Source organism: Heterocephalus glaber, unplaced genomic scaffold, assembly GCF_053883595.1.
Source record: "Heterocephalus glaber isolate CG9 unplaced genomic scaffold, H.glaber_assembly_v1.0 deba00001606, whole genome shotgun sequence".
Lineage (NCBI taxonomy): Eukaryota > Metazoa > Chordata > Mammalia > Rodentia > Bathyergidae > Heterocephalus > Heterocephalus glaber.
In genome coordinates, this window is record NW_028258377.1 from 7,538,186 (window position 1) to 7,554,554 (window position 16,369).

Consider the following 16,369-nt stretch of genomic DNA (forward strand, 5'->3'; position numbering starts at 1 on the left):
TTGAACAAAGACATCCCTGCCCTGAGCTCTGCTCCTTAACACAAGCCTGAGGAAAAGAGCCACATATCCAAAACTATAGAATTTTCTTTTGCTATTCTTTATTTGGTGGTATTATTTTTCATTTTTTAATTTATTTGTACTTTAAAAATTTTATTTTTTTTCATTTTTACACTGCCATTTTTCTCCTTCTATATATTTCTTCTCATACTTTTCCTCATTATTTTACACTATTCTCTTTTATGAGCTTGTCTGTGTATCTGTGCTTTGCCTACTCTTACTTTTTTCTTTTTTTCTCTCCAATATGGTGTAAGAGGGTAAAGGAATTATCCCCCATTCATTTATATCTCCTCTTACCTTTACCCATATCACTTTGCTTGATCTCTTTCTTCTGTGCTTTATTCATTTTCAATTTTATCTTTCTATCCTCTCCAGCTTTTCAATTGTCTCCCTTAAACTTTTTCTCTAATATTTATATCAATCATAGTCTTTTCCCATGCTCATTTGTCACTACCAATTTTGTACACAGTTTTCACTAACACCCCTTTCTAAATATATAACAACATATCCTTAACATCAATAGGACCCTTTGCCCCCCTCCTATTTCTTTCTTCCTATACCACATAGCAGATAACATTTTAAAAATGTTTCCGTTTTTGCTATTTTTCTTCTCTTCCCCTTTCTGACATTACCTGATTCTCCAAGTCCTTGGGGTTTAGATAACTGATTCTGTAAAATTACCATTGAATGCTGTTTTTCACCAGTAGGGAAGACATAGCCATTACATCTAGTGCATATTAACTGTGCGTCAAGACTTGGGTTGCTATGACGCTTACACTACAGCTGTCAATTTCTTCTCTAGGCTAAAGGGAGATCCAAAACAGGGTATCATAGTATGTTATTTCTCAACCAGCCCTGATGGATTATACTGCAACAAATTAGCCTGTCACTGCTATAGTTGAGTTGATTCCATAGAAATAATCCTGACTCAGTGGACATTTGAATACTGAATCCAGCATCACTTTGTGGAGAGCGACACCAAGAGTTCCTAACTCAAGAACTCAGATTGGATCAAACTCTGCAAGAATATCTGCAACCTGGTTGAAAGGGGTCCTGAGTCTGAGTGAACTTCAGTGTTGTTGAGGAGGGATCAGAGGAATTATTGGAGTATGTGCACTCAGACTCTCTGGCAAAGAAGCTACTTGAGAATTACATATGCAGTGTCTCATTGGAATATCTAATCTGTGTTTCCATCAGATATTTTATTGGTTTAAGTTTTTGTATGTTTCTTGATTTAGGCATGTGAGGCTATATTATGTTCTTTTATGAGTTCATGTGTTTATTAGGTTGTTACATTTGTATATTTGTTTTTCCATTGGCTCTGATTTAATAGTTGTCTAGGTTCTCCCCTCTGCCTCAGCCCTTTATCTAGTTTCCTCTTCTCAAATCCTTAAGACAATACTATTAACATATTTCGTCATTCTTTTTCCAAAACACATAGATGCTTCCTATCAATCTCTTAAATCCAACATACTTAGCTCCCTCACACTCATTCCTGTCTAGTAGAATTCTTCAATCCTCTCCATCTGAAGCCTCTGGCTCTTCTGTATCTTACCTAGATAACTGTCCTCCCTATAAGCAAATTTTGATAATCACATAGCTTTCCTTAACCACAAAGTGGACACTCTTTCTCCCATATCTTGCCCTTGTCCCCACAAAATATCCTTTCAAAACCCTCAATACTAAACCTTTAACTCAACTAAAAGTACTCTAATAAAATCAGACCCCAAATCAATCTTTAATTTCCATGTACCACTATACTCCACTTCAAACCTCCCTTTTAGTGCCTAATATGATTCATCCAATCACCTCCCATTCTGCTACCCACCTCACCTACCTCATTGCAGTGCAAACACAAATAATAAATAAGCTGTCATAATGTGCAGTGAAAATAGACAAAGGGGAAGAGTAATGGCAAGAACTATCATATAAAAGTGCTGCAAATTTGAATCTGTGGATGCTGTTATAAATAGAAGCAATTTTTTCAGCAAAACATAAGGACAGAGTCAAAATCACTTAAAGTTAATAACAGAAAGAGTAAATACTAGCACTGGACATACAAAGCTGAAAATTATTCATGGAGAGGCAACATCCTATTAAAAATCTCTATATAAGCCACAAACTCTCTTCACTTCTCCTCTACTCATAGTAACCCTCCTCCCACAAAAAAGGAGAAAAAAAGAGGCAGCCATATATTATATATACATATATATATATGCAAATAAGTACAGATACAAGTAGAATGGGGAAACAAGGAAATAGAAGATCTCTGAATCCCCCTCAACTCTCTCAAGGCAGAGCAAGACCTCACAAAGGGAGAAAAAAACAAATACCAAGTGGCAGAAATCTATGAAAAGTTCTTGGAAGGGATGAAGAAAATAAATGAGTTCAAAGAGGAAATTAACCAAAAGTTCACAGATACTGCACTCAATATGTCCATGGTGAATTTCAGGGAAATAGGAAAAAAAAACAGTTAAAAATTTGAAGGACACAATCAACAAGAATATGGAATCCTTGAAAAGATGTCAGACAGAAATTCTTGAAATTAAAAAAAGTATGGAATACACACATTGCAGAGGTGATCAGTGTGAAGACAGAGTGTCTGATATTGAGGACAAAATAGTAAATCATGATAAAGAACTCAAATAAAGCAAAAAGAAAATTAGAGAACAAGAGAAGACTGTATCCAGTAGCTACTAGGTGACAACCACAAAACCAATCTAAGGTTAACTGGAGTTAGAGAAAAACTAGAAGATAGCACAGATGGATTCGCAAACATGCTTATAAAAATTATGGAAGAAAATTTCACAAATATAAGACTTCAAGCTATACTACAAAGTAATAGTGATAAAAATGGCATGTACTGGAACCAAAACAGACACATGGATCAATGAAACAAAGTTAAGGATACAAAAACCTCCCCAAACATATTCAACTACTTGATTTTTGATAAAGGGCCAGAAACATGTGTTGGACAAAAGGTAGCCTATTTTTATCTATTTTCAGAAGAATTAAGCTAGATCCTTATCTCTTACCATATACTAAATTAAAATAAAAATGGATCAAAGATCTAAACACTAAAACCAAAACATTAAACCTACTGGAAGATAAAATAGGTAAAACACTTGAAGACATACATGTAGGAGAGGATTTTCTAAACAGAACCTCAATCATACAAGAAATAGCATCAAGAATCAACAAATGGAATTATACAGACTAAAAACTTCTGTACAGCAAAAGAATCAATCAGTGTAGTGAAGAGACAACTTACAGAGAGGGAAAAAATATTACCAGCTACTCATTTCTTCAATACATAATGATTACTTTTACTGTAGGGAATTTGTACATGTACATAACACATTTCAATTCTTTTCCCCCATTCCTTCCACTCCACTTTTACTTGTCCAGCAGCAGATTAATTTATTTATAAGACTGTATAAGTTAATTATCATATACATAGATTGAAAACCAGATTAATAGGTCAAAGAACATATAAACATGTAAGACCATTTTACTAAGTCAAGGTATATTTTTAGATGCATTGTCCACGATGGATTGCAACACCTTCTTTTCTCTCTGTTTTACTATTATCTACTTCATGCTTTATATACATTGAGTTTTTCATATAAGAGAAGCCATGTGATATTTAAGCTTGTGTGTCTGAGTTACTTCCCTTAACACAATGGTCTCAAGGTGCATTCATTTTCCTACAAATGACTTGAGTTTATCCTTCTGTATGGCAGAGTGGTATATTCATTTATCTGTTGATGGGCAAATAGACTACTTCCAAGATCTAGGTATTATGAATTGTGCTGCTATAAACATGGGTATTCATACATCACTGTGGTATGATATCTTTAAGTCTTTTTGGGAGGTGCCTAGAAGGAGAACAGCTAGATCACATGGAATTTCTATTTTTGATTTTTTTGAGGAATCTTTATACTAATTTCCATAGTGTATAGTATCAGTGTATAGCCCCTGCCAAGAGTGAAGAAAGGTCCCTTTCTCCCTGCACTCTTGCCAGCATTTGTCACTTTTGATTTGTTGATGGTAGCCATTCTTTCTGGAATGAGACGGACTCTTCACATTGTTTTACTTTTCATTTCTAAAATACTCAGTGATGTTGAACATTTTTTAATGTATTTATTGGCCATTTGTATTTCTTCATCTGAGAAGTGTCTCTAAATTTCAGATGCCCATTTTTTGATTTGGTGTTTAAATTTGGAGGGTCTAAATTTTTTGAGTTCTTTATATATTTTAGATATTACTTTTCTGTCTGAGGAGCAGATGGCACTATTTTTTTTCCATTCTGTAGGTTGTCTCTTCACTCTATTAGTAATTTCCTTTGCTATGCAGAAGCTTTTTAATTTGGTGTGATCCTATTTGTTGTTTCTTGGTATTATTTTTTATATAACTGGGTTTTGCTCAGAAAGTCTTTGCCTATGCCTATGTCTTCAAGAATTTTACCAATTCTATTTCTTAGCAGATTAAGTGTTTCTATTCTATTGTTTAGATCTTTCATCTGTTTTGATTTTAATTTAATGCATGATGAAAGATATGGGTCTAGGTTCAACCTTCAGCATGTGGACAGACATTTATTCAGCATCTTTTGTTGAAGAGGCAATCTTTCCTCTAGTAAAGAGATGTGGCCCTATTTTCAAAGATAAGACAGCTGAGTGTGCCTGGAGTTGTTTCTGTATCGTCTATTCTATTCCATTGATCCATGAGTGTATTTTTTTTCCCAAATCATGGTGGTTTTATCACTTTGACTTTGTAGTATAACTGGAAGACTAGGATTCTGATGCTTCCTGACCTACTCTTATTGCCCAGAACTGCTTTTGCTACTTTAGGTGTCTTCTGGTTCCACATGATTACCACTGACATTCCTTATAGAACTGAAGAAAGCAATTCTAAAATTCATATGGAAGAAGCTGTGAGGAATGGGGAACTCCACGGACCAGTTGTTCCAGCTTGTTCACTTTGGAGTCCTGGGACCACTGTTGAATCTGCTCACTGTCCCAGATGTGAAAAGCATCCTCATTATCCTCAATGTCATCTCTTATGTCCTCAATCAAAATTATTTTAAAGACAATCATAAATTTTGAAAAAATTCTGTATAGATTAAAAACATTTTGTACATTCTTAACTCTTAATAAAATAATCAAGAAGTAACAGCCTGAAAATCACAGATATATATGTTTTCCAGGAAAGAACTAAGTAAGAAAGTTCTACTCATATACTGCAAATGGAAAGTATTGCTATTTCAATTTTAGGCATCATACTCCTATATAGACTATATTTTGATTCAAAAAATATTTCAATTCTTCTCAATTATTGATAGTAAATTACATTCTTCCCATAAGCACAATACATCACAATTTTATTTTAATTTTTAAAATACATGGTTAAAGGCTATACATTTTAATGACTGCATTTAAAATTTATTGAGAATAAATTTTAGTTTGAAATGCAGTCACTAAATTTAGTTTCATTTTATTGTTTTGGAAAATGTAATATTTGAATTTTTCTCTTCTGCTTCACATGCTAATAAATGACATAAATCTATTTTATTTACTTTACCTAACAGGTCTTCAAAACTAATAGAGGCATTAATCATCTTATTTTAAACTTATATATATATATATTTAATTAATTTCATTGGTACATTTTAGGTATACAATATAATGACATTCATCATTGGAAATTTACACCTTTACATAATCTCTCTTGGTTCTTATTTTTTCCCTATTCCCCTGCCTTCCCTTCAACCCCTCCATCCCTCCCTATCTACAAAGACTTTGCTTTCATTTTTTCATTTTCTCATATTTATTCCATTTCCTTCTTTCCTTTCCCCTACTCTTCCCACTTCCCCTTCCCCTTTGCCCCTTTTCTTCCTATTTCATATTATTTATTATACCTTTTAGTCCTTATTTACACTTTCAGTTTCTCACACTAGGGAAACTATTCGGTATTTATACATGTGTGTCCTATTTATTGCACTTAAGAGTATCACCTCAATGTGCATCCATTCAGCTATAAATATCTCTAATTTTTCATTTTTATGGCAGAATAGTACTCCATTTTATAAAAAAACCCTCACATTTTCTTTATCCAGTCTCCAGTTGATGGGCAATTGAGCTGCTTCCAAGTTTTAGCTATTACAAATTGTGCCACTATGAACATGGGTGCACATATATCACTATGGTATGATTCTTCTAATTCTTTGGGGAAGATACCCAGTGGGAGAATAGTGGGGTCAAATGGGACTTCCAGTCCTAGTTCTTTGAGGTATCTCCATACTAATTTCCACAGTAGTCGCACCAGTCTACACTTCCACCAGCAGTGAAACAGTGTTCCCCTTTCCCCACAGCCCTACCAGCATTTGTTATTGGTTGATTTCATGATAGCAGCCATTCTTTCTAGGTTGAAGTGGAATCTGTGTCGTTTTCATTTGCATCTCTCGAATGACCAGGATGTAAAACATTTTTTCATATGTTTATTTGCTATTTCTACTTCTTTGTCTGAGAAATGTCTGTTCATTTCAGATGCTCATTTTTGGATTGTGTCTTTAAATTTGGGAGGTCTGAGTTTTTTAAGTTCTTTATAGATTTGAGATAGTAGACCTTTCAGGAACAGCAGGTGAAAATTTTTTTCCACATTGTGGGTAGTCAGTCTCTTTACTTTGTTGGTGGTTTCTCTTGCTGTGCAGAAGCTTTTTAATAAGAAGAGGTCTCACTTGTTGACTCTTTGTCCTAGTTCATGGGAAACTGAGGTTTTGTTCATAAAATCTTTTCCTACACTAATGTCTTCAAGAGTTCTACCTAACCTCTGTTCCAGCCGGTTCAGCATTTCTGTTTTAATATTTAGATCTTTAAACCATTTTGATTTTAGTTTAGTGCATGGTGAGAGATATAGGTCTAGTTTTAATCTTTGGCAAGTTGAAACCCAATTTTTCCAGCACCATTTATTAAAGGGGCTAGCTTTCCTCCAATGAGGGTGTTTGGCTCCTTTGTCAAAGACGAGGTGGCTGAGTGTGTCTGAAGTTGTTTCTGCATCTTCTAATCTGTTCCACTGGTCTCTGGTCTGTTTCTTTACCAGTATCATGCTGTTTTTATCATAGTAGCTTTGTTTTTAACTGTTAGAATTCAAATGTAGACCCTCTATGGAATCTTAGTTTTAGCAAGTAGCCATACACCAGTGTTAATAATCAAAGGCTCCAGAAGAGATGATTGTAAGTTATACACAGTGCTTGGATTTTTTCATGGTTAACTTGCCAGGAAATACCAAGTAAATACTTGTTTTGAGACTCTGATGCCTTGCTACACCAAAAGTCTGGCTTTTCACATTAATATCTCACACAGACTCAGCAATCATGAGCATATGGATAAGAAGCTGTGCCTCTCTATGGTAACTAAGATGAACTGAAGAGGCTTACATATCCGTGCTCATACTCTAAATGTATTCAATCACTGACTGGCAAGACGTGAGTGAAGCAAAAGTGGGAGAGAATTACCTTACTCTGCCAAGATGATGATTTTACCACCAGCACGGTGCTGCCAGGTCATCTTTGAGATTCCTCTAAATAAATCACAGGGCATCAATACAGCCTGGTGACAGAAATTGCTTCTCACTGTGCATGGGAAATGAATGTCTGTTCTATATAAAAATAAATGTGTGAAGTATCCTGAAAGATTATTAATTAAAAACTTTATCTTAAAAATATAGAACAGTAAGTAACATTGAGCAAAAACTAAACTAAAAGAACATGAATAAAGTATGGCTTTTAGTTAACAAAAATAAGGTATCACTATCATGAATATCCCACTGTCAGATGTCTAAAAAAAGGAAAATGAATGTATAGGAAGTCTCTACATACTGTTGCAACTTTTATGCAAATCTGAAACTATTCTAAAATTAAAATATTATTAAATTTTTAAAATATGTGTTTTCTATTTAATCAAGAACTGTTTTTGCAATTACTCTTAACCAAGAAATGTTTTTAAAATTACTATTGTCCAGGCTAAACCAAGAAGTAAATTTTTTCAACTTAAGATGTATTTCTTGAAGAACCTAAAAGAGAAATCCACAGAGAACTATATTCCCAAAAATTATTCTTTGAAGCTTATCCTAGGTTGTTTAAGATGCAGACACAAGACTATTTTTTTTTTATTTACAAAGTTACCTCTCCATCTAAACTTTATTTTTTAATTTTATTTATTCTTTTGGTACCGGGGATTGAACTTGGGACCTTGTGCTTGAGAGGCAGGTGACAGCACCACTGAGCTAAATCCCTGCCTGACACACGATTTTTTTTTTTGGTACCGGGGCTCGAACTCGGGTCCTTGCGCTTGCGCAGCAGGCGACGAAACCACTGAGCTAAATCCCCGGCCCGGACGCATGATTTTTAATCACAGCCTCTTCTTTTTCCCCTCCCTCTACCCCTCTGCCTTCTTCTTCTCCTTCTTTTCCTTCTCCTTCTTCTTTTCAGATAGTAGAATTGAAGCCAGAGGCACTCCTACCACTGAGTTATATCCCCCTCACCAAAATAGAAGACAAATATATAGGAAATAGGGATTTCAAATAATTCCCCAAATTCTCTATGCCATTGTTTCAAAAATACGCTTTTGTAAAAATTTTGAGAAGGATCTCCTTAAGTTGCCTAGGCTAGCTTCAAATCTGTAATACTTCTGCCTCAGTCTCCTGAGTAGCTGAGATTATAAATGTGCACCACCATGCCTGGCTACAGCTTCTTTTTTTAATCACTATGTTCTGGTAAGAACATAACAAGAATATAATTTTCTGCATTGCTATTGTGTAGACTTGTACATTCATTAGGGAAAAACTGAATTCTCATCTAAGAATAAGTAAGTCCCTGACTTACAAACATTTGCACTGTGAAATTTCACATACACCAAAGGACCCGGCACTGCAAACCTTCATAGACGTAAACAAATCCTGGAAGTAGCTCATGTGACTGCCAGACATTGTCACAGTTGTGCCGGTGTGTGCTTACTGTACAGGGCGGTAGTGTATATACTCTGGTGCTTAATCAGAGCCCAGGACTTCCGGAAGCAAGAGGAAAAGCAGTGACTATGTGCAGGGGACTGCTAAGAAGCACAAAGCAATATACATTGCATATTTGTGTCAAAGGCGAGTAAGACTCACTTTGCAGGGCTTTAACAACTCCGACTTATGAACATTCTCCCAGAATGGAACTCATTTGTAAGTTGCGGACTTACTGTATAATATTCTTCATAACTTTTCAAATGAGCTTAATTTTTCTTTATTTACACATTGAGGTAGAAGACAAATCAATTTTGTCATTCTTGATCATTATTATTACTATTTCAACCTATTCTTACTTTCAGAATCAAATTAGCCCCAAGCATTTTGGAGAAGTTACTCAAATACTTATTAGTAATTCGATGATTAGTAATCCTTTGATGATTTCCTATCCATATAGCCCCTTGTGGCCTAGGGGTTTTAAGTGATGAACATTTCATAAAAATGCTTTTGAGGCTCCCGTTTAGCGCAGTATGCCTAGATAGACCATGTAGGTATTCTGTACTGGGGTACTACAGACTTCTGCTAAGAAGGTCATACCTGCATCTTCAGATGTTTTTTCTGGCCTCATTCATCTATTCCTCTTGTTCCTTACTTTTATTTTTGTTTTTTGGAAAAAATCCAAGAGGGCTTGCATACTACTTTTGCCTTTTGGATTGCATATACTTGAAATATTTACCGAGCTATTTGGTAGTAAGATATATAATGAGAGGAAAAATGAACATCTCAAACATATTGTACAACTATGCATATTATCTTCTTTTAACTGAAACAAGGTTTATATCCTCTATTTCAGATTTCTTTAAAAAGTTGAAGAGATGCCTTCCAGAACATAGAAGGATTGAAGGGAGAGAAAAGCTAAAACATATCTCCTGATACTTATCCCCAGTAAAATGCTGTCTTTCATCAGAAACTTTCTTAAAATGTAAATGAGAAGACACTTATTCATTCACAAAACATTTTTGAGGACCTACTATATTTTCTTCATGTAGTGATGCTTGGCTAATGTGAGCAAGAAGCAGCTAATAGTGGGGGAAAATAAATCAGTAAACTAAAATAGCTAAAACCATATGACAAGAAAGTCTAGTTGCAATAAATTAAGTAGCCCTAATTTTAATTTTTTCAACATAATTTGTTTTACATTATAATTAAATGCATATATTTTTCTACTAGCTTCACTCACCGTTATTGCTTATATTCCACTCCATTCCTTGGATTCACTTTTTCTCTGCCCGGAGTCCATTCTTTTGTAGTTCTCTCAGGAAGAATCTGCAAAGAAGCAAATTCTGTTAGTCTTTGTTCAAAACTTTCTACACTTTATCCTCATGTTTGAGTCATAATTTAGTGTTGTATAGAGTGTCAGATTAAGTTCTTATTCATCAGCATTAAAAGAGTTAATTCTACTATCTTCTAGTAAGTATATCAACTATTTAAAAGATCTAGTCAGTTAAATTGCTGCTTCTTTGTAGAAAATCTTTTTAGATTATTTTATTTTTTGCTGTTTGGTATATGTATGAATTATTAAATAATTACATGTATCTTGGGGAATTTGTACTTATACATATCACATCTTTATAATTTTTATTTCCCCAGATCCTCTGCCCTTCTCTACAAAGTCTATCTCTCTGTTTCCTACCATCTCTCTTTCATTTTGCTCTTTAAATCATGTATTTTTGGTTTATCATTTAGGAGAAACCATGCAATATTTATCCTTTTGTGTCTGATTTCTTGTACTTAGCATTGTGGTCTCAGAAATCATCATTTTCCTAAAACTGACTCAAATTTATCCTTATTAATGGCAGAGTAGTATTTCATTGTGTACCATACTTTCTTTATCCATTCATCCAATGATGGTCATATAGGCTGTTTCCATAATTTAGTTATTGTGAATTGGGCTGCTTTAAACATTAGTATGCATGTATCACTGTGCAATGATGCCTTCAACTCTTTTGAATATTTATCCAGTAGAGGAATTCCTAGGTCAAATGGAATTTCTATTTCTTATCTTTTGAGGAATCTCCATACTGAATTCCATAGTGATTATACTAGTTTACATTCACATCAACAGTGTAGAAGCACTTCTTTTTCCCTATAACCTTGCCAGTATTTGTTGTTTTTTGAGTCCTTAATCATAGTCATTCATATTGTGTTAAGATGGATCTCATTGTTATTTTGATTTTAATTTCTATCTGGCAAAAGACACTGAACATTTTTTCATGTACTTATTGGACATTTGTACTTCTTTGGAGAATGTCTATTTCAGTTGCCCATTTTTTGATTGTGTCTTTTATTTTGAGGGATATAATTTGTTGTTGTATATATTCTTGATATTAGTTCTCTAATATGAATAATAATATGGAGTAGCTAGCAAAATTTTTTCCCATCTGTGAGCTATCTTTTACCTCTGATGGCTATATCTTTTGCTGAAAATCTTTAAAATAATTTGTAATTTAATTATTGCATTTTTTATCTAGGCTGAACAATGTACAGCTGTGTATTTCTTGCCTTGCACCAAGAAATATGCCTAAAATGTCAAGTGGGTACTGAAGACCAAGCTCAGGGTCACTTGTATAAGTTGTGAAATTAAAAGAAAATTACTGTCAGAGGGCACTATTTTTATTTCAAAAAAATGTGTCACATAGTGTAGTAGTGACACTATAATGCAAATAGCATTAAATTTATTATTATCCCTCACATTTACCACCTGGAACACTACCTGTGAATCTGTCTTTCTTCAGCTTATAGAAAACGTCTTATTAAGTCTTCAAAATTTTGCCTCTTTCTTATTGTTATATTTCTTCTTTTGAGAACACATATTAGGCATATGTTGGAACTTTTCTATTCATCTTCTGATTTTCTCATATTTTAATAGACTTTATATTTTACAGTAGTTTTAGGTTCACAGTAAAACTGAGAGGAAGGTGGACTGACTAAACATGCACAAGCTTCCCCATTACAAACATCCTCCACCGGTGTGAAACATTTGTTATAACTGATGAATCTGCTCATCATAATCACTGAAGTCCTTAGTCTACATTAAGATTTATTCTGAGAGTTGTACACAGAATGGGTCTTGAAAAATTTATAAAAACATGTACCTACCACTAAATTATCCCAGAGAGTAATTTGCAACCTTAAAAATTCTCTGTGCTCTGCCTATTCATCTGTCTCTTCCACCAACCCTGAAAATCACTTATTACCATCTCCATCATTTTACCTTTTCTATAATGTCACCTATTGGGAATCAAACAGTACATAGTCTTTTCAAATTGGGTTCTTTCACTTAGTAGTATGCGTTTAGAGGTCTCCCATGTCCTTCATACTCTTGACAGTTTCTTTTTAGTGTTTAATAGTATTTCATTGTATATTTCACCAGTTTGCTTACCTATTTACCTATTAAAAGATACCTTGGTTGCTTCCATGTTTTGGTAATTATGAATACAGCTGCCAATAAACCCATGTTCAGGTTTTTGTGTAGATATAAGTTTTCAACTTCCTTTGATAAATACCAAAGTGGGAAACTGATGGATCATATGGTGTGACTGGTAATTGTGACATGCCAAAATGACTTGAGTAAAAACAGCCTATTAGTGAAGGCTGGGTGTGTCTGTGGGTGACTGATGTGTAGGTCACAAACTGAAAAGGAAATACCTATCCCAGCTGTGTGTGGTACCAACCAATAGGTTCGTAGCCTGGGTGGAATAAAAAAAGAAAGAAAGAAATCTCTCCTTTTCTTCTTCAGAGGAGCTTTGGTCTTTGTCATTGCCTTTGGATGTTTGTCTCCAGTTCTTTTAAGCTTCCAGAATAGATTCTTTAGCCTTCCACTGCATCCCCTTTAGCTTTCCAACATGAATTTGTATGGGACTCTTCAGTGAGTTCTAGGCCTTTAACCTTTGACTGGAACCTCTGGCTCCCAAGCACGCATATGGCCATTTTACATCCTTCCATCCCTCTTTTCTGCAGGTAGCCACTGTAAACCTGCCTTGTAAATTCTTTACATAATTATATAAATATATATCATTTATATTAAATCTGTTCCTCTAGTGAATCCTAACTGATATGTATAGTAGGACTATGTTTGATTTTGTAAAAGAAAACCAAACCAAAATAAAACTAAATTATCTTCGAAAGTATTTGTACCTTTCTGCATTCCTACTAGCAATGAATAAGAAGAGCTGTTATTGTTCATATCTTTGTCACCATTTTGTGTTGTCAATTTCTAGGTTTTGTCCATTCTAATGGGTGTACACTGGAACCTCATTGTTGTTTGAATTTGTATTTCCCTGATGACATATGATGTGGAGAATTTTTAATATGCTTATTGGCCATCTCTGTCTTTGTTGTTGAGGTATTATTCAGGATTTTTGCCCATTTAAAAATAGACTTGCTTTCTAATTGTTGAGTTTTAAGTGTTTGTATATTTGGGGGAACTGTTATTTATCAGATGCATCTTTTGTAAATATTTAATCCCAGACTGTGGCTTCTCTTTTTATTCTTGTGACAGTTTCTTTCACAAAGCAGAAATGTTTAATTTTAATTAATTCTAGCTTAGCAATTTTCCCTTCATGGAGTGTACCTTTAGTATCATACCTAAAAAGCCATCAATGTACTCATGGTCATGAAAGTTTTCATTTATATTATGAGTTTTGCAGTTCTGTATTTTACATTTAGGTCTGTGATCCTTTGGGGGTTAATACTGGTAAAAGGTTTAAGTCTGTATTCAGGTTCATGTTTTTGCATGTGGATGTCCCATTCTTCTAGCACATTTGTTGAAAAAACTATCTTTGCATACTATATTGCCTTTGGTCCTTGGTTAAAGATCTGTTAACTACATTTATATGAGCCTACTTCTGGATTCTCTAGTCTATTCTACTTGCCTACATGACTTCAATTTAGGTAACATCAATAAGTAATCCAATAAATAATATATGAATACAGTAAATATTAACTCAATAAGTAATTCAAATACACTTGGGTAACAACAAAAACAACTTGTTTTTCTTCAGTATTGCTTTGGTTATTCTGTTACTTCTGGCTCTCCATAAAAACTTTAGAATTAGTTTGGTGATATGTATCCATAAAATGCCTTCTTGAGATTTTGCTTGGGATTGCATTAAATCTCTAGATCAAGTTGAATGACATTTTGACAATATTGAGTCTTTCCATTTATAAACATGGAATATATCAAATATATCTCCATTTATTTTTCTTTGATTTCTTTCATTAGTTTTATAGATTTCCTCATATAGGTCTTATACACATTATACTGAAGTATTTCATTTTACTGAGTGGTAATATAAATTATACTGTACTTTAATTTCAAATTCTATTTCTTTATTGCTGGTATATAAAAGGGCAGTTGATTTTTTTTATATTAGCCTTGTATCCTGAAATCTCATTGTAATTGGTTATTAGTTCCAAAAGGTTTTTTGGTTTTGTTTTGGCTAATTCTTTTGGATTTTCTGCATAGATGATCATGTTGTCTGTGAACAGAGATGATTTTCTTTCTTTCTTTATAATCTGTATGCTTTTATTTTCTTTTCTTGTTTTATTGCATCAACAAGGACTTTAAGCATGCTAAAGAGGACTGGTGAAAGGGGGACACTCTTTACTTGCTTCTGATCTTAGTTGGAAAGCTTTGAGCATGGTGTTAGCTCTAGGTTTCTGTATAGTCATGAAGTTGAGGAAGCTCCCTCTAATACTAGTTCACTGAGAGTTCTTTTTAAAATCATAAATGAGTGCTTCATTTTGTCAACTGCTATTTCTGTACTTATTAATACCATACTGATGGTATTACTTTAAAAAAAACTACAAAGAAGTTCAGAAACTTACCATTTACAGAAGAATCTGAGACTATTTTAATTTATGTGGTTCAAAGACTACATTGTGCTGGTTTCAGGACAACACTGAAACTTATCTACTAAGCTTTCTCGGCATGTTAATTACTGTTCAAATCAGTCAAGCATCCATAGTTGTCACTGACTGCAGGGCCCTATACTAATATCAATCATCTTTTACAGTAGCTCAACACAAATACCATATGAGTGCAGTTACCTCTTTCAGACCAAAATTAAAAATAAGTTGGTTTTTGTCTTTCATTTTTTTCTCCAGTTATGGAAATTCCAAACTACTTTTTAATTTCTTGGTATAGTATCGTTGGACTGATGAGAGAAATAGAAAAATGTTGGTTAACAAAAGCGAATCATTAAATTAAAACATTTTAAAACCACAAAGAGGAGAATCTCACTTGAAGTAAACTCCTCAGACCAAACCCAACATTCTTTTAAATAGAATAAGTGACTTCCATATTAGAAGTTTTAAGAAATGCTCCCTTTGTCTTTGAAGTTAGCTTGGAAAACAGACTAGTTAATAAAAAATGCTTCTAATTTTAGGTAGTGTAATCATACCAGTAGAATTTATTTATTTCTTAATATTATTCTATATACTAAAACTTGATGAAAATTTTGATTTAAGCAGAAACATTGCAGACAAATTTAAATCTAACATAAAGGGGTAAAAGTGCTCCTAAAATTATTTACAGATTTAATTTCCAAATAACACAAAGGCTACAGGTGACTTTCAGCTGGTAACAAGAAGCAATCCATTCTTGCCAGCTTGTCTCTGCACAGAGGTAAGGGGGTCCAGGACTAATCAACAGAGAAACATCTGGTAGAAATTTTAATGTGCAGAGAGAGTGGCTTAAGGCAAAAGGAGGTCTGACTTGTAACACAGTTCTGTGTCGTAGGTTTATTGATTTAACATAGCAGCCAGACTGGAGTAGTTTTTCAAAGCCTGGAGACAAACATGGTCCCTTCCTCTTTCTGAGGGTTTAGTCCATAATCACAGTGAAGGGGTTTTATGTCACTAAGCATATGGAATATCTCTCACAATGAAGAAAAGTAACTCTCACCTGTTACTATTTATCTAGCTATCAGTTTCTCCCAGCTAAATACAAAGCACATTTTCCACTTTAAAATAACCCTTTAGAAAATTTGTGCTTATTCACTCTGGCAGTGAAGATAAAAAGAGATTATAGCTTCTACCCTAGCCTTGAATCCTGGTTACAGTTGACAACTTTGTACTCTAAAGAATAAAATCCTAAATGATTTCTATCTTTCTACCTTCCTACACAATACAAAGACAAGCTATGAAACAAGTCCTTTTGAAAAATACAAATATTCCATTAAGTCTATCCAAGTTATATTTTTGGCAAAGTAAAGGGTTTCTGTCACTAAACCAGTACAATTCT

General features: G+C 33.9%; 1 protein-coding gene across 3 annotated transcripts in view; it reads right to left on the minus strand.

The window, feature by feature from the left end:
- Kcnn2 (potassium calcium-activated channel subfamily N member 2) overlaps positions 1 to 16,369 on the minus strand; it is a 490,128-nt gene that overhangs the window by 318,644 nt on the left and 155,115 nt on the right. For all 3 annotated transcript variants that reach the window (XM_087194710.1, XM_021238384.2, XM_021238373.2), the window contains exon 2: positions 10,304 to 10,389. The gene's annotated coding sequence lies outside the window, so the exon portion shown is untranslated. The remainder of the gene's footprint in view (positions 1 to 10,303; positions 10,390 to 16,369) is intronic.